The sequence below is a fragment of the Choloepus didactylus genome, chromosome 8 (assembly GCF_015220235.1).
Source record: "Choloepus didactylus isolate mChoDid1 chromosome 8, mChoDid1.pri, whole genome shotgun sequence".
Taxonomy (NCBI): domain Eukaryota; kingdom Metazoa; phylum Chordata; class Mammalia; order Pilosa; family Megalonychidae; genus Choloepus; species Choloepus didactylus.
The window spans coordinates 48,872,527-48,890,953 of NC_051314.1; the positions used below are offsets into that span (position 1 = coordinate 48,872,527).

Genomic DNA, 18,427 nt, shown 5'->3' on the forward strand with positions numbered 1-18,427 from the left:
GTAAAGATAAAATTTAGAACAAAATTTTTGGGGGCATATTAGTCTGCTGAGAATAATATGTTTTCTTTAAAATTTTGATGAAATTTGTGATTGTGGGAAAATGGAGATGTACTTTTTCCTGTTTCTTTCACTAAATACAACTAAAAACCTTGAACATACATAAAACAAACATAAGAAGACTCTGAAAGGTGGAAAGAATAAGGCAGACTGACCAGTAAGTGGGGAAACTGAAAAATGATATTGCAGTGAGTACATTGGGTTTTCTTTTTGCCTCTTATATCCCAGACTGGATACTGGAGAAGCTTTCAACCCAAAATGCCAGCAGGCACTGACAAAAAAGCACCAAGGAAAGACTGTTTCCTGAGCCAAAGGACCAGTAAAGGGGCAGCCTAACAAAACAGAAAACATCTAGACTATAACTACTCTATTCCAGCCAAACATCACAGAAAGGGCTAGTGAAGTACCTATACTACCATCTTTGCCAGGATGTAGAGCGCATCATGTCTCCCTTATGCCAAACCATACACCTCTACTACCACTACCACCCCAGGGTGGTATCAAAGAAGGCTGAGTAGGTAGCTGGGAATTTCATCCTTTAGTAACAAGACATACTTACCTCTACCTCTTCTTGCTGGGTGGTGTCAGACGAGGCCTGGTGAAGAGTCAGGACTTTAGCCTCGATCAGCAATAACAAATCCACCTCCCAGTGCTGGCCACATGGGGAGCAGTAACGAGGTGCCCCTCCCTCCTGCAGCCAGGAGGCCTCATGGGGAGCCTGAACTTCCAAACCTTCCAGTAGTCACAAGGAGCTCTTCCCTTCCCCTTCCCAGGTATGAAGGCCAAGTAGAGAACCTGGACTTCCATCCCTACCTGGGGAAGTAATGAGGTGGCACCATCCCCCCCTTCACCTAATGGAGTGGTTTCAAAGGAGGCCTGTTAAAATGCAAGGTTTAAATAAGATCATAGTCTAATACCCCAAATGCCCAGGTTTCCATAGAAAATTACTCACATACCAAGAGCCAGGATGATACCAAACTGAATGACAAAAGATAATCAAGAGATGCTACTACTGAGATGGCACAATTTTTGAAATTATCTGACAAGGCTTTTAAAACAATCATCATAAAAATGTTTTAATAAGCAATGGTGAATATGCTTGAAACAAATGAAAAATAGAAAGTCTTAACAAAGAATTAGAAAATTTCAGCAAAGTGATAAAAGATAACAGACTATGGTCTGTTAATTTCTGATGGGTATAGTAGGAACAAATTCACAGAAATGTTGCTATATAAGGTAACTTTCTTGGGGTAGAATAGGAACATGTTGGAAGTAAAGTAGTTATCTTAGGTTAGTTGTCTTTTTCTTACTCCCTTGTTATGGTCTCTTTGAAATGTTCTTTTATTGTATATTTTTTTAATTTTTTTTAATTTTTTTTATTTTTCATACAGTTGATTTAAAAAAAAAAAGTTAAAAAAAAAAAACAACAACAAGGAAAAAAATATGTAGAGCCCCCTTGAGGAGCTTGTGGAGAATGCAGGGGTATTGGCCTACCCCACCTTGATGGTTGCTAACATGACCACAGACATAGGGGACTGGTGGTTTGATGGGTTGAGTCCTCTGCCACAGGATTTACCCTTGGGAAGACTGTTGCTGCAAAGGAGAGGCTAGGCCTCCCTATAATTGTGCCTAAGAGCCTCCTCCCGAATGCCTCTTTGTTGCTCAGATGTGGCCCTCTCTCTCTACCTAAGCCAACCTGAAAGGTGAAATCACTGCCCTCCCCCCATGTGGGATCAGACACCCAAGGGAGTGAATCTCCCTGGCAATGTGGAATATGACTCTCAGGGAGGAATGTAGGCCCGGCATCGTGGGATGGAGAACATCTTCTTGACCAAAAGGGGGATGTGAAAGGAAATGAAATAAGCTTCAGTGGCAGAGAGATTCCAAAAGGAGCCGAGAGGTCACTCTGGTGGCCACTCTTACGCACAATTTAGACAACCCTTTTTAGGTTCTAAAGAATTGAGGTAGCTCGTGGTAGATACCTGAAACTATCAAACTACAACCCAGAACCCATGAATCTCGAAGACAATTGTATAAAAATGTAGCTTATGAGGGGTGACAATGGGATTGGGAAAGCCATAAGGACCACACTCCCCTTTGTCTAGTTTATGGATGGATGAGTAGAAAAATAGGGGAAGGAAACAAATAAACAAACAAACAGACAAAGGTACACAGTGTTCTTTTTTACTTTAATTGCTCTTTTTCACTTTAATTATTATTGTTATTTTTGTGTGTGTGCTAATAAAGATGTCAGGGATTGATTTAGGTGATGAATGTACAACTATGTAATGGTACTGTGAACAATCAAATGTACGATTTGTTTTGTATGACTGCGTGGTATGTGAATATGTATCAATAAAATGAAGATTTTAAAAAAATAAATATATACAAGATAAAAAAAAAGAATAAAATAGAAATTTTAGGACTAAAAAATAAATAACCAAAAAAAAAAAAAAACTCAAGAGCAGAGTAAACTCAAGAGCAGAATGGAGAGGACAGGAGGACAGAGGGGAGAATCTGTGAACTTGAAGATAAAACAATGAAGTTATTCAGTCTGAACAACAGAGAGAAAATAGATTGGAAAAAACACATCTTGAGATATGTGGACTATAACAAAAAATCTATCATTCCTGTCATTGGCGTCTCAGAAGGAAAGGAGAAAGAGTGTGTGGCTAAAAGATTATTCAAATATATAATGGCTGACAAATCACCATATTTTGCAAAGCATAAGCCTTTAGATTCAAGAAGGTGAGCAAACCCCAAACAAGACAAACCCAAACAAATGCACAACAGATAACATCATAGTCAAACTTTTGTATCTATAGACAAAGAATATGTCTTGATAGCAACCAGAGAGAAATGGCACATTACCTATAAAGGAAAGCCAACCTCTCAGGTTTCTCATCAGAAACCATGGAAGTCAGAAGGAAGTGGCACAATGTTTTTCAAGTGCCAAAAGAAATGAACTGTCAATCCAGAATCCTAGCAAAAATATCCCTTAGGAATGAAGGAGGTAATCAAGACATTCTTAGATGTGGAAAACTAAGAGAATTTGGTACTAGCAGATTTACCCTAAAATAATGGCTAATTGAAAGTCTCTAAACATAAAGGAATTGACAAAAGATTTTTGTTTTTTCTGTTCTACTTGGAGCATCAGGAAGGAAGAACATAGCAAAAATAAGGGTAAATACCATGTATCTTCCTTTTGCTCTTGAGTTTTTAAAATTATGTTTAATGGTTGAAAAAGTAATAACAATATGTAATATGGTTCTCAGAACAAATTATAATAACTCAAGTAATGTCTTTGAAAGGCTTATTATACTTTGTAGCATGCCTCCTTCAAGGAGTAAATATTCCACTTTTCATCACAAGAGGGCAGTGCAAAAGCCTCTGGGGAAAGAACTGGTTTTAACCATGGAGAGTTACTGTGTAAAACAAAAAAACAGCTCAATTTCAGGAAGTTATTAACAGATTTCCTAGATCTGAGGAACTGCAAACTTACAATTGTATTGGGCCACTTCATTAATTTATCTAAAGGTCAGAAATACGCCCTTTGCTCTAAAGAATACAAATTGAAGAGAGACATTTTTCTCATTTCACAAAATAAACTTATAGAAATCATTCTAGCTTTGGGAAAAATGAGATTACTCAGATGCAGCAGGAACATTCAAAGAAAGAATGGAAAAACTTCTTACCTTATCCATGATTTCAAATCCTTAGCTAGAAAATTCATACTACAAGCTTCAAAAAAGGTGCCAACTTTCAAAGGAACAAATTATACAGAACAGCCCATGAGAACAAAATCTGCTATTGCAGCAGTTTCAGGCATTCCTGAAAAGGAAAGAAACTCCAGATTTTAGTTAGATCCATATTTGATGTGACAAGGGCACAGAAACAGCTTTACCGGAAAAAAAAATAAATGTATGATTTTTACTTATATTCTATAAACCATTCTACATTGAGTGTCAGCTTAACACAGACTTAAATATTATTTAACCATTTCACATCACTGAATAGACTTTTCGACCACAAGCTTTGCCAAATACTTTGGAGGAGCTTTTTGTTCCTCTTATTTTTGAAATAAATTTTTCTGAGTTCCTAATAAAAGTATAAACATCCTCCCTGTTATTCCCTCGACAAAGTAAACAAAAATCAAAATTTAAAAGAAACCCAAAATTATCTTAGATATCATTCTAACGGTGAATTGTATAGCTTTTCCTGTCTTAGTTTATTTTCTGTTTAGTTGTATAATTCTGTCCTATTTAATTATACAATTTTTAACTACATCAATGTGATTTTTAGTTTATTAAGATTTCTTTCCTTTGCTTGTAAAATTCCTCCTGACTGGAATGCTCTATTCCTATGTCTACAATTCATTTCTCTGCTGGGCAAGCTCTTTTTTAGCTTTCAAGAACCAATTTAAAAGTCACCTTTGGGAAACCTCCCCGGATATTTTTTGCTGTACTGCCTAACCTAGCCACAATCACAGCACTAATCTCTTGTCTGAGTTCCCAGAAGCTCTCTGGAAATGCTGTACCACATTGTATTTGAGTTGCTTGCCTGTCTGCTTCTCCACAGTGTTGTGACCAATTGCAAGGTGGGAACAATGGGAAATTCATCACCAAATCTCCAGTGCCTAATCCAGTAACTAGCCTATGACTCCAGTACCTGGTTTATTAAATATTTCATAATAGAAAATAAATCTTTTTATGTCGAATTCTCCTAAGCTTTCATAGAGGTTATTCTTTTATCTTTTGGATAAGAAAAAGAAATCACAGATATTTTGCAAGTAGGTGATATTGGCATATGTTTCCTTCTCTTACAGTTCCATAAAGGAGGAGGATTACCTACAAAAACCCTAATAACAAAAACAACACTCCCAGTTTTGGGAGTCAGACAGAAACCTGAGTGCAAATACTGCATTCATCACATACCAGGTGTGTGATTATGATCAAGTTTTTTTTTTTTTTTAACTCTGCAAGCTTCAAGTTTTCTTGTTAATATGATAACTACCTCAAAAGGGTTGCCATGAATATTAAACGAGAGGAACCAAGTAAATATAATACTTAGACAGTGCTTCACGCAGTCTAAGTAGTCATTATGATTCCTAGTCAGGCAGACACTAAGCTGTGTTCCCAGTTAGGGCTCCAGTGCTGTAGAAAATCAGAGTGCAAGTAACTTTGACAGAGGCTACCTGCTGGCCAGGGTCCTTGCCGGGGGAAGGAAAGGAGAGTACTCAGGACATACATGGGCATTAGGAATCCCCACCCCACTCCCCATCCCAGGGCACAGGGGATATCTTCTCCTAGGGAAAATGTGGCTCCTCCCATACTTTGAGGATTGTTTCTCTTTGGTTGTGAGACTAAAAGGTACTTAGAATTTGTGGTTAAAAGTTTGCAAGTTTCATTATGTATTCCTGGGGCAGCTGGTGATTTAAATGTATTATGCTATTCCTTTCAAGAGGGTAGGGAGCTAATGATAATGCAAGGGAATCGGGAAGGCAAAGGGCAGGAGTGAAGTAGCAAAGAAATTCAGTTCAAATATAGTGTTTTCCCTGCCATATAATTATTATATTTTTGTATTGCCTTGATTTCTTTGCTAACTACTTATGCATTTTTGACAATTTTAGTGTGATGTACGTATCTACACTTGGAGATAATATTTTGTATGTATGTGTGAGTGCATACAGTTGATCATTATTTGTAGACTCCATATTTGCTAACTCATCTACTTGCTAAAATTTATTCTTAATGCCAAAATCAATATTCAGAGCACTTTTGCCCTCATTTGTGGACATGCCAGAGTAGTAAAAAATCCAAGTCACCCAACGTGCATGTTGCCACCTGATATCAAACAGTGCAATGCTCTGCCTTTTTGTTTCAGCTCCCATACTGTGACAAGTATACACTTGCAGTTTATTTAGGTCCAGGCACTTTGCAGTTTTGTGTTCTTTTTTGGTGATTTTTCTGTTTAAAATGGTTCCCCAGCACAACACTCTCTAGTGTCCCTAAACATAAGAGGGCTGTGCTGTGCCTTACTGCAATGTATCTAGGCAATTGGCTTCCTTCAGGCATGAATTATAGGACTGTTGACCATGAGTCCAATGTTAATGAGTTAAATATATATATATGTATATATGTATATATATATATATAAATAAATATAATAAGGTGTCTTTAAATAAGACAAGGTTATATATTGAATGGTTGATGGAAATGTGACAAGGATAGTAGGAACATATTTCCTCTAGGGGCAATTGGTCAGAATTCCCTAATTCAGTGTTCATGGCAACTTTATAAAACATAACTTCCATGAACAATGAAGATTGTGTGTGTCTGTATATACACAGGTATACACACATGCATACATATATGTAGTGGGATCCATTATACAGATTTCAAATAAGAATGATCTTTAAGAGAAATTGGTTAAATTCATGTGGTGGGCTAATAATGTTAGCATTGCCAAATATTTAGAATCATTTTGTGTGATATTTCTGATTACTGTACATGAAGGCCAAAAAAATTAAACAACTCCAGTTTATGAAGTAGTTGATTTCTTTACTTTCTTTTTATAGTGAGAGCATTTTATTTTGTGTAAATTATTTGAATTTAGGAAATACAAACCAATTTCTCACTTCCATATTTTCTATTAATTTATTCAGTTATATTTTGATAAGAAATCGATTTTAAAACATTTGTACATGTTATGGTTTGTAGCAGTAGAGATATGGAATAAATGAATATAGTTTATGTATACTATCTGAGTTAAGATGGTATCAAAGCAAACAAGATTGTTATAGATTTAGAATGTTAAATCTAAGTCCCATGGTAACTGCAAGGAGAAAATTGGAGAATATGCAAGCTCAAGAGACAGAGATTGGAGTACCAGTTGCCAGGGGCAGGGAACAGGGGGAATGGGAGTTAATGTATAATAGGTATATGGGTTCTTTTTGGGAAAATGGAAAGATTTTGGTGGAGGATAGTGAAAGTGCTGCAACCTTGTGTATATCAGTAATCCCACTCAGAGATATGCTTGGGAATGGTGTTGAGATGGGAAGGTTTATGTTGTAAATATGTTCCCACAATAAAAATATAAAACTCAGAAAGAGCAACCCAAAGAGACAATGACAATTAAATGTAATACATAATCCTGGACAGGATCTAATAAGTGAAGAGAGAAGTCTCAAAAGAACATTATTGTGACATATGAAAAAATTGGAATATAGACTGGAAGCTTTATATCAATGTTTAATTTCTTGAATTAGATAACTGCCCTTAAGGTGTTTAAATAAGTTAATATCCTTTGTCTTATAAAATGTACATGGCAGTATTAAGTGTTCAAGGACCACGATGTATACAACCTACACTCAAGGGTTCATGGTTCAGAAAATGGAATTATAAATAGACAGATAGATGGATGGATAGGTGGATAGAATGATACAGCAGATGTGTCAAAATGTTAAAATTGGTGGGTCTGAGTATTCGGGGAAGGGTGTGCCAAGCCAGTGATGGGATGAAGGAAGGGTCAGTCAGGGCTCCATGTAGATCCTACTACATTTAAGCAACCTTTTCTTGATTTTGACACTTGCCCTGTTTCTTCAAGTTTCTGTTTTCTGGAGCTTTGGGAAAGATGTTTCTGCCGGTTCTTGCTGGTTGTTTAATGCTTCTGTGAGGCAATACAGCCCTGAAGCTTCTTACTCCACCATCTTTACTAGGGTGGGGTTTTAATAAGTAACATTTACTGACTAGTTATGGTATACTCAACATTGTGCCAAGTCTTAAGGCATTATGTCATGCCACTAAGTCACACTAACAACCTATGAGGCAAGTCACTACAAACTTATGATTATTGACATTTGGAACTTGAGGAGGATATTTTGGAGAAGTTAAATGACTAGAACATGCCAGAGTCAGAACTGAGAACCAGGTCTGTTGGGCATGAAGGCCTTGTTTTTGAACACGCTTCTACTCTATGTAAGTGTTTAGAAGCCATTTTAAAGAAATACTGTTTTGAAAGTGTTTTACAAGCACTATTCAGTATCAACACTGAAAAGTAGACATAGTGGTAATTGTGTTGGAACTTGATTGACATAGTATGTTCCATATTTAAGGTTCAACAATTCATGAGTTAGACCTTTTGTATTCATCACTAGAAAATTTGTTGGAAAAAAAAGGGACCTTGAATTTTACCTATGCCTTTGTACTTTTATATAACACTTTATAATTGTACACATTTTCATTTGTTTCCCCTTCATTATAATACATCATTAGATAATTGGGATACATAAAGCAGAGGATTAACAAAATAAACTCAACTCAGAAAAGATAATCTTCACAAGAATTCATCCAACAAGAATTTTATTGCAAATACATGGTCAAGAATTTATATCCTAACACTTAAACCAGCATTTCTTTTCACCAGGTCACACTGACTTAAATTCATATTCCATAATCCAAGTTTTATATTCACTATAGTAACTAGAAATGTTGGTTTTAGTATATAGATATTGCTAGTTTCATTCAAATCAGTGCCTCATCATAGAATCAGATTGAAATAACTCTACAGCCTTTCAATTGTAATGTTTATAAAAGAATGTGAGACCACCTAGCAGTATAACATTTTTTAAAGAAGACAGCATTGTTACAAAAAAAAGATTTAATTTGCTACTTCATGATATGTCTGAATTAACTATAAGTTGAGCTATATGTAATAGTTTGTTCTTATTTCTGTGAGTTAAACCAGAAGTCTTATTTTTCAGGTTTTATGATTTGCTTTCAGCTATTGAAAATAGTGATCTATGAAAGAATGGAGATAATTGATCATAAGTCATCAGGACCAGAGTGTCAGTCTTCTAGAGCTGTTTGATGATGATAAAGTCTAAAGAATTATAATGTTATTAAAGTATGATTATAGAACATATTTGTGCTTTCCTGGGCTTCCCATCTCCTGAAATCCTCTATGCTTGGGAAATTCTTCACCATATACTCCTCAGGGAGAAGCAGAGTCTTTGTGCCCTATAGAGTCGCAAAGATGGTGACTTTTCCAGGCTTGCTTGTTGTTGGGAAATAGTTGCATGCACTGGACCTGGCCAATCTGATGCACCCACCTGTTCCAGTTTGCTAATGCTGCCATTTTGCAAAACACCAGAAATGGATTGGCTTTTATAAAGGTGGTTTACTTGGTTACAAAGTTACAGTCTTAAGCCCATAAAGTGTCCAAGATAAGGCATCAACAACAGGGTACCTTCACTGAAGGATGACCAATGGCCTCTGAAAACCTCTGTTAGCTGGGAAGGCACGTGGCGGGTGTTTGCTTGCTCCCAGGTTGCGTTTCAAAATGGCGTCCTCCAAAATGTCAGTGTCAGCTTCCAATGGCAGTCTTCAAAATGTGTCTCTCAGCTGCAGCTAGCTATGAGCTCCTTCTGTTTAAGTTTTTATAGGTCTCCAGTGAACTAATCAAGGCCTATGCTGAATGGGTGGGGTCACACCTCCATGGAAACATTCAATCAGAGGTCACACCCTAACCAAAGGTGTCACTAACAGTTGAGTGGGTTACATCTCCATGGAAACAACCTAATCCAAAGGTTCCAACTCAATCAACACTAATATGTCTGCCCCCACAAGATTGGATTAAAAGATCATGGCTTTTTCTGGGGAAGATAATATATCCAAACTGGCACACCACTCAAGATTAGAATTGAGAGCTAATGATCAAAGAGGCATCTGCTTTGGAGTTTGTACTAGTTCCCTATTGCTGCTCTAACGAGTTCCCACAAACTTAGTGACTTAAAATGACACAAATTTATTATCTTGCTGCTTTGGAGCTCAGAATTCTGAAGTGGATCTTCCTTGGCTAAAATCAAAGTGTCAGCTGGCCTGCATTTATAATGGAAAATCTAAGGGAGAGTCCATTTCCTTTCCTTTTCCAGCTTCCTTGGCTTATGAACCTTCCTCTGTCTCCAAGCCAATAGTATAGCATCTTCAAATCTCTTCCTGACTCTGACACTCCTGCCTTCCTATTATAAGGGTATTTGTATCTTATAATACAATATTTGGGTTCATTCATTCAATCTAGGATAATCTTTCCATTCCAAGATCCTTAACTTAATCACATCTGCAGAGTCCCTTTGGCCATGTAAGGTAATATATACACAGATATCATGGATTAGGACATGGACACCTTCAGAGGGGCTATTATTCTGTCTACTTCAGCAGTCCTATCTGGTGGATTACCAGCAGGAGCAACATTCATGTCCCAGGGGCAGCTGCAACTGAGGTCCTAGTAGTAGCACTAGAGTCCAGTAGAACCTGGAAATTCGGTGGCATTAAGTGTTATGTGACAGTAAAATGTTCTCACTTGTTTGATACTAAGGGAAAAGTTCAATGTCTGGTGTGGTACCTGTTACTACCAAGCCTCAGAACTTTGTACTTTTCCAACCAGGATTCTCATGTTTTTTTTGTTTGTTTTGTGTGTGTGTGTGTGTGTATGTGTGTGTGTGTGTGTGTGTGTGTGTGTGTGATTCTATGAGCTATTGAGCACCCTTTCCATAAATTCCTTTTCTGTTTAAATTAATCCAAACTCTTTCTAGGAAGGAGGGCATAGAGCGTAGATGGTAGAGAATGAGATAGATGATGTTTTAAGATGGATGATCCAGACAAAAAAAAAAAAAGGAGATTTTCCAGCTGTTAAAAAGACTAATGCTTGAGTTTTTGAATAAATGTGATGGTGATTAATCAGTTTTTTTTTTAATCTTAAAGACTTTTCATTTCAAAAATTATTTTAAATGATTTCTAGATTTTAAGTTGCTATCTAGATAAAGCATGCTGTCAAAGCTCATTCAACAGAAGTTAAAATTTATGAAAGCAATTGATTACATTATAAAATCAATAAATTCATCTATCTATCTATCTTTCTATGTATCTCCTCAGGTCTGTGTTACATAAACATTTACAAAACTTACATACCCTAATTTATGTCTGCTTTGTGTTGTGATGACCTCTGAGCTTGTTTCATCATTTCTTTTTGGCATATATCCCTCTGGAAGAGGTAGAAAGATGAACTAATTTAGTTTACCCAGGGGAGCCTGTTTGGAATCTCTCTGCCAATCGTCCTCTGCCCCCACTCCATTGGCTCTGGGCCACTTCTTGCTATTCCAACGTTGTAGACACGTCTGCGAAAACAATGGGAGACCATAAGCATCAAGTATATGAAGCCTACACATGTAATCTAGAGGCAGCAGCTTCAAAAAAAGAGGATTCAATGTATATTTTGACATGCACGCTGAAAGGTAGAAGAAGTTTTCACTTGGGGAAAAGACTTTAAATAAAGCACAATTAAATCTATTTAATTGTTTAATATTATTTTATTGAGTTTCAAAATATCAGAAAGCAAATTTAAGGCCACGAGGAACCCAGATCTAGAGTAGTGACTGAGAAGATGCTTGATTTGGGGGAAGGGCTAATGTTTCCAATGTATGAGGCCCCCGATTTGTCCCCAGAAATGTCATATTCCTTTAAAGGAAATTTCATTTTCCCTGATAGACTATAGGCTTTATAATCTGACAGACATGAAGACAAATCAGTATTGTTAGCAATGGGACCCTGGACAAGTTCCTTCAGGTTTCTGAGCATCTGTGTCTCATCTTTAAAATGTCAGAGGGAAAAAAATGGCAGAGGAAAGAACACATAGTATGTGCTCAATAAATGCTTATTTTTGTTATCCTATCCCTTTTGTCCTGAATCCAGTCTACCAAATTTTAAGAACATGAATGAGTATCATATTTTCAAAAGCTACTGAGTGCAAGTATTAAAAAATCTGTCATAGTTTTCTGACAAGATAAAAATAACATTTCTAAAGGAAGAGTTTATAGTATCATTTCAATGGCCAAGTTACTTATGAAGTGTAGGCATATTGGTTTATTTTTAGCCCTGAATCTAACTAGGGGTGCATTTTTGTTTGCAAGTAGAAAATTGGGTAATAAATGTTTTTCTTCTCTAAATGATCACTTTAAAACCAAATATATAGTAATTCTATATTTGACTTTCTGAGGAGCTACCAAACTATCTTCAACAGTGGCTGCACCATTTTACATTCCCACTAGTAACAAATGAGTGTTCCTATATCTCCACATCCTTTCCAACACTTCTAATTTTGATTTACATTTCCTGATGGCTACTGGTGTTGAAAATCTTTTCATTTGCTTTCTGGCCATTTGTATATCTTCTTTGGAGAGATGTCTATTCAAGTCCTTTCTCCATTTTAAATTGGGTTGTTTGTCTTTCTGTTGTTAAGTTGAAGCATTTCTTTATAGATTCTGGATATTAAACCCTTATCAGATATATGGTTTCCAAATATTTTCTCCCATTGTGTACGTTGTCATTTTACTTTCTTGATAAAGTCCTTTGAGGTACAAAGTTTTTAATTTTGATGAGGTCACATTTATCTATTTTTTTTTCTTTTGTTGCTTTGGCTTTGAGTGTAAAGTCTAAGAAACCATTTTTCCCAGCAGCATTTGTTGAAGAGACTATTTTTCCTAATTGAGTGGCCTTCCCCCTTGTCCAAATCAGTTGGCCATAAACGTGAGGGCTGATTTCTGAGCTGTCAATGAAATGTCATTGGTCTATATGTCTGTCCTTGTGCCAGTACCGTGCCAGTACTGTTCCAGTACCATATGACCTGGCAATCCCATTACTAGATATACACCCAGAAGAATTAAAAGGAGAGACTCAAACAGATGTTTTCACACTGATGTTCATAGGAGCATTATTCACATTTGCCAAAACATGGAAGCAACCCAGATGTCCATCAAACAACAAATAGATAAACAAAATGTGGTCTATACATACAATGGGATCTTATTAAGCTGCAAAAGGCATGAAGTACTAATACATGCAATAACATGGATGAACTTTGAAGACATGTTGAGTCAGATAAGCAAGACACGAAAGACAACTATTGTATTATCTCACAGATATGAAACTCATAGAGTCAGTATCTGGAATTTAGGGTGGGCATCAGAAATGGGAAGTTAATGCTTAAAATGTACAGAGTTCTTATTTGGAATGATGGAAATGTTTTGGTAGTAGATGATGGTGATGGTAGCACAATTTTGTGAATGTAATTCACAGCACTGAAACATACCTGAATATGGTTTAAGGGGAAAATATTAGGTTGTTTTTATATGGTAACAGAATAAAAATTAAAAAAAAAAAAAACCCATGGAACTGCACTGCAGAAATAGTGAGCTCCAAATAAACCATGGACTATAGTTAATAGTCATAAACAAGCATGTGTTTTCATCAATTGTAACAAATGTTCCACACTGAAGCAATGTGTTAATAATAGGCTGTTGTTGTGGTTTGAAGCTGTAGGTACCCCAGAAAAGCATGTTCTTCAATCTGTTCCATTCCTGGGGGTGTCAACCCATGTAAGTATGACCTTTTGATGAGGCCACTTCAGGTAAGGTGTGACCCACCTCAATCAGGATGGGTCTTTATCCTATTACTGCAGTGCTTTGTAGGAGAATGAAATTCAGACTGAGAGAGAGAGAGAGAAAGTCACAGTAGGCAAGAAGCTGAACCCAGAAGAGAAGGGGAAGGACAACAGACACTGCCATGTGCCTGCCATGTGACAGAGGAGCCAATGATCACTGGCAGCCCATCTTTGGAAAGAAAGAATCGTCTTGATGTTGCCTTAATTTGACATTTTCCTGGCCTCAAAACCATGAATGAATAAATTCTGATTGTTTAACCTGAACTACTTCATGGCATGTACTTTGAGCAGCTTAGGAAACTAAAACAGGTGGTATATGGGAATCCTGTATTTTCTGCATGATTGTTCTGTAAATCCACAACTTCTCTAATAAAGAAAAAAATAAATCAAATATAAAATCTATGGTTGAAGATATACAGTAGCTTTTCCCTCATTCTCTCTAGTCAACTCTAATCCCATTATTAATCCTAATAACTTTGCTGGTTGTTCAGTAAAGTAGAGAAGGAAATTGGTATTTATTGATTGCCAACTATGTCCCAGGCACTGCAATAGGTAACTTGTATAAATTCATTATTTAGGAAGTGAGCAGGCATTGACGATGGTCATCAGAATTGGGGAGATTGAGGAAATGCAAATTCACAGAGGCTAATTTACCTAAATCAGCATGCTAGTAAGTGGAAAGACTGTAAAGTAGTTGTTTGAAAGAGGCCATGTGTGTTTTACTATTGTCTTTGTCTCAGTCAAATTCAGAAGGGGCTATTGATTGCTAGTTAATCCTTGCTGGTGGGAAGTAGGGCATATGTAAAAAGGATGTTAATCAAGATCATTCTGCTCAAATATCTCATTTTATAAATGAGGAATCTGAGGCCTAGAAAGCTGAAATAGCTTGCGCAGGGTCAATTAATTTTTAACATCATAAGTGCCTGATTCCATTGGTATTATTTCCTTTACTTTCTTTGACAATAAAGGTGCTCAGTTGATTAAGTACATTAGGATAACCAAAAAGAAATTGTCTTGATTTTAGTATTTTATCCTAAAATTTGTCTTTCTCCCAGAAATTATATTAATGATATCATTAGAATTTTATTTTGTGACATTAAACCATTATATCAGCTTATGGGTAAATATGCCCAAGATTTAAAATTAATAAATAACCATACCTACTCCCTCCCATTACACTTCTAGTTTATTGAATAACTTATTGTAGCCAATAATGAATTTTCGGAAATCAAGCGTTTGCTTACACTGCACACTGAAGGATAGTCATAGAAATTTCATCTATAAATATTATACAGTGAATTTTAATGTATCACTAGTTAATAATTCTCAAAGCATTTACTAGATGGAAAAAACCAAGCCATACAATGAAACATTTTCATTTTGTTGTTAGTAGAATCATCTACGACCACAAGAGGGCAATCTATGAAAATAATTGAAATTCCAAGGAAAACTTAAGCAGCTTTCAAAATATGTGGGTTTTAAGTACTATTATCACGAATTCACCATTATTGTCAGAATATGTAAAAGAGTTGCATTTCATTTAATTAGAATTTATTTTTTTTCCAAAATGGAAAATCAACTAAGAAAAATTGAGTTCTACATTCTCCTTTAGGTTGTGATATTGACAGCTATGCAATAGATAACATTCCATGTGAACCCAAACAAGATTACATCATTGTAGTAACGATGGTTTGGATAAAAGTTGCAGTGGACTGTCAATACTGTCCTAAAAGAGTGAGAGTCTTTCAACAATCAAAATGACTCTCATTTTTTAAGGATTGTCATGGATTTTTGATGACCCTTGCCTAATCACTAATAATGCCATAGCTGCTTTCATGAACATCAATTAAAAGCTGCTGCAAAAAAGGATCCATTATGAATTAAGATTTTTTTGATAGGTAAAATTAGACTGATAACTAAATTTTTCTGTATTCCCAAGACTCAAGACAATGTAGCCTAAACATGATTAAATTTTACAGGATCAAAGCAGAAAGTGGATACAGATTGTTTAGGCATACTTAGTATTTAAAAAATCCCTGCTGGCCCTAACTTCCCACCTCAACAATCCCCAAAATAATGCATATAATCTAAAATGTAAGTTTACTTTTGTTCCCGGGGAAATATTAATGCAGTAGAGTCCTCCAGTTTAATTTGTGCAAGCGGTGTCCTTTATGATAGCATCACCTTAATTCCTGCCAAGGACATAATGTTCAGCACACAATTCCAGTTTTCTTAATTTCATTATTGTTTGCAGTACTTTGCCCATCCTACCAGACATACTGCAGGGTGACTCAAACAGCTCAAGAGAGAAATTCTATTTATATCCCAACATTGTTTTTATTTGGTTACAAGCCTAAATTTTCAAGATTGTGCCACTTTTAATTTAATAAGGTTATAATAACAATGTTGGATCAAATATTTTATAGAATTACATTTTTGGGTGGTGCATCAGACCATTTAACATTCTAATTTAGAAGTTTGCTAGTAGAAATAGGCTGTATTAGAAAACAACCCTTTGATGTTCAACAGAAATAGCTTGAAAATAGCTTCTTAAGAGTTGAACTCAGAAAATGAGTAAGGAGTATTAACTTTATATTTGGCTCTGGAAACTGAACATTTCTATTAACTAGATAAAGCCTATTGTTGAGTTTTTTAATGTAATCTGGCATTGATTGCTAATGAGACTTGTCCCAAACTATTTCTGTGACTTATGCATCATTTTTCTCTCTATTGCAGACACCTAGGGCAAAGCACATAATATAATTATGGGAAGTAAAAAGATAATAGAGGGAAAAATCAAGAAATAGCAATAATGAGGTTAAGAAAACAGCTTAGCTTAGGAAAATGCTAGAGAATGGTGGAAATAACTCAAGTGAAAGCAGCAAGTATTGTATTTAACCATGTATTATGTTAGTTATTCTCAAATAAGATATCCAAATACAATCTTCTCAACAACCCTTTCAGATATGTTTACATATCGGGTTTACAGTCTTGGAAGCCATGACTGAAAAAAAAAAGTTGTGTGTTGCCCAGAATCCCATAATAGCCACTATAAAAAGTAGCAGAGCCAGGATTCAAATCAGGCTGATACCAAGTTGTGTTATACTTTAATATATATGATTTATATAATTTACATAAATATATGTATATATATATATAATTTCATTTTCATAAAAAATCCTAATGGAGGTTACTAAACTGCTACACCACTAGCGATTCACAAGTTTTCTGGATATTCATTATGTCTAAGAGAAAGAATAGACAGAGAAAGAAATGATATAATAGGAGGAAAAAGAGAGTAAGAGCAAGAAAGAGAGAAATAATTTGCCGGGATTGGAGATAGAGAAACCCGGGTTCTTTATCTGAGAAGCTCCAGAGCATAATCAAGAAGTAGTTGAAAGAAATTTGAGAAGGGTTTTTTTTGCTTTATGCATTGGAACTCTTTGATATTCTTGGAGAACTACCAGTAATTATTAAACTTTCTTTTTATTAATTACTTTGGGTTACTACTTTGTATTTTTTAGTTGAGACTCCAAAACTGAAGTCTCAAGGCTGCAAAAACTGAGCATCTTATAATTTTAGGATTTATTAAATTCATGCCAGATTCCAAGGCTATAAAGTCTTTACTTTATAAAATGAAGGGCTAAGGTACAATCAAATTGTTTTTCAGCTCTCATCCCATTCAGTTTTTCTGGAATGGGAACTCTAAGAATTCACTCAAAAAGACCTGGCCTATGTGGCTGTTTGTTCTGTTTTTGTGTGGAAAGAGAATGGAGTGGGTCACTCCACTCCCAGATGTTTGTTCTCTTAAGATTTCATCTGGGTTTGAGCCTTGCTGCCACCATTAACTGATCATGAGACTGGGGGCCAGTTATTTTAACTCACTGAGCTTGGTTTTCTTCATGTTTGAAATAGTGAAAGCAATATACCTCACAAATTGGTTGGTTTTTGTTAATGGAATAACAAGGATAAAATGCTGAACATAGTTCCTGGTACTGAGTGATCACAGAATAAATGTCCTCTTATTTGTCTCATTTACTCCTTCATTTTCTTCACGTGTTCCCTGGAAAAGCTCAAAGATAGCTGAGAAGTCCATGTAGTGAGCCATGAGGGTCAAAGCCATGGCTCCTTGCTTTCTCTGATATTTGCATGTATTCTACCCTATACCCAGCTTTACACATACACTGTCATTCACCTGTATTCCACTTTAGAACCTGTTCTACAAATATGCTGTCACTTTGCTGCATTCTACCCTAAACCCAGCTCTACACTTGTGCTTCCACTCACCTGAATTTATCCTACCCAGTCAACAAATCTAGCAGGGCTTCCTCTTGGATGTTATAGCTTTATTAGTCAACTTTGGCCAAATTTCTAAAGCTCCTTTGGGCCTCCCTCCTCCTTCTCTCCCTTCCTTCTTTCCTTCTTTCCCTCCTTCCTTCCTTCCTTCCTTCCTTCCTTCCTTCCTTCCTTCCTTCCTTCCTTCCTTCTTTCATCACTGAGAGATTTACACTGTTTGGCCAAGGAAGATCATGTCATGGCACCACTGTATTGGATGACATCATCCTTCCTGACTTTCCTGTCACAGTGAGTTTTTCTACCTTATTGGGGTATTGTACAAAGAGTGTTTGAGTTTCCATAATGATTCTGAACACTGTATTTGAAGTCAAGCATAAGTTTTCTGACCTGGTTTTCTTGTATCAGGATGTAAACATAGGCTTTGATTTCCTCATTCATGACTTTCCAGGGGCTAAAGTTCTTATACAAATTGGACATATAAAAGTCAATCTTGACATATCAGAGTTACTGTGGTTGATGAACTTGGACCCGATATGACCCTAGTTAAAGTGTGTGAGTATACAATTTTAGTGACCAGATA

The 18,427-nt window shown here is 36.1% G+C and overlaps 1 protein-coding gene across 21 annotated transcripts in view; it reads left to right on the top strand.

Annotated features, from left to right (window-relative positions):
• PPFIA2 (PTPRF interacting protein alpha 2) overlaps positions 1 to 18,427 on the top strand; it is a 531,438-nt gene that overhangs the window by 114,794 nt on the left and 398,217 nt on the right. Inside the window, exon 1 of one of the 21 annotated variants that reach the window (XM_037848425.1) lies at positions 4,974 to 4,994. The exons of the other annotated variants lie outside the window; for them this stretch is intronic. The gene's annotated coding sequence lies outside the window, so the exon portion shown is untranslated. Of the gene's footprint in view, positions 1 to 4,973; positions 4,995 to 18,427 lie in introns of those variants that run through there. 21 annotated transcript variants of the gene reach the window in all.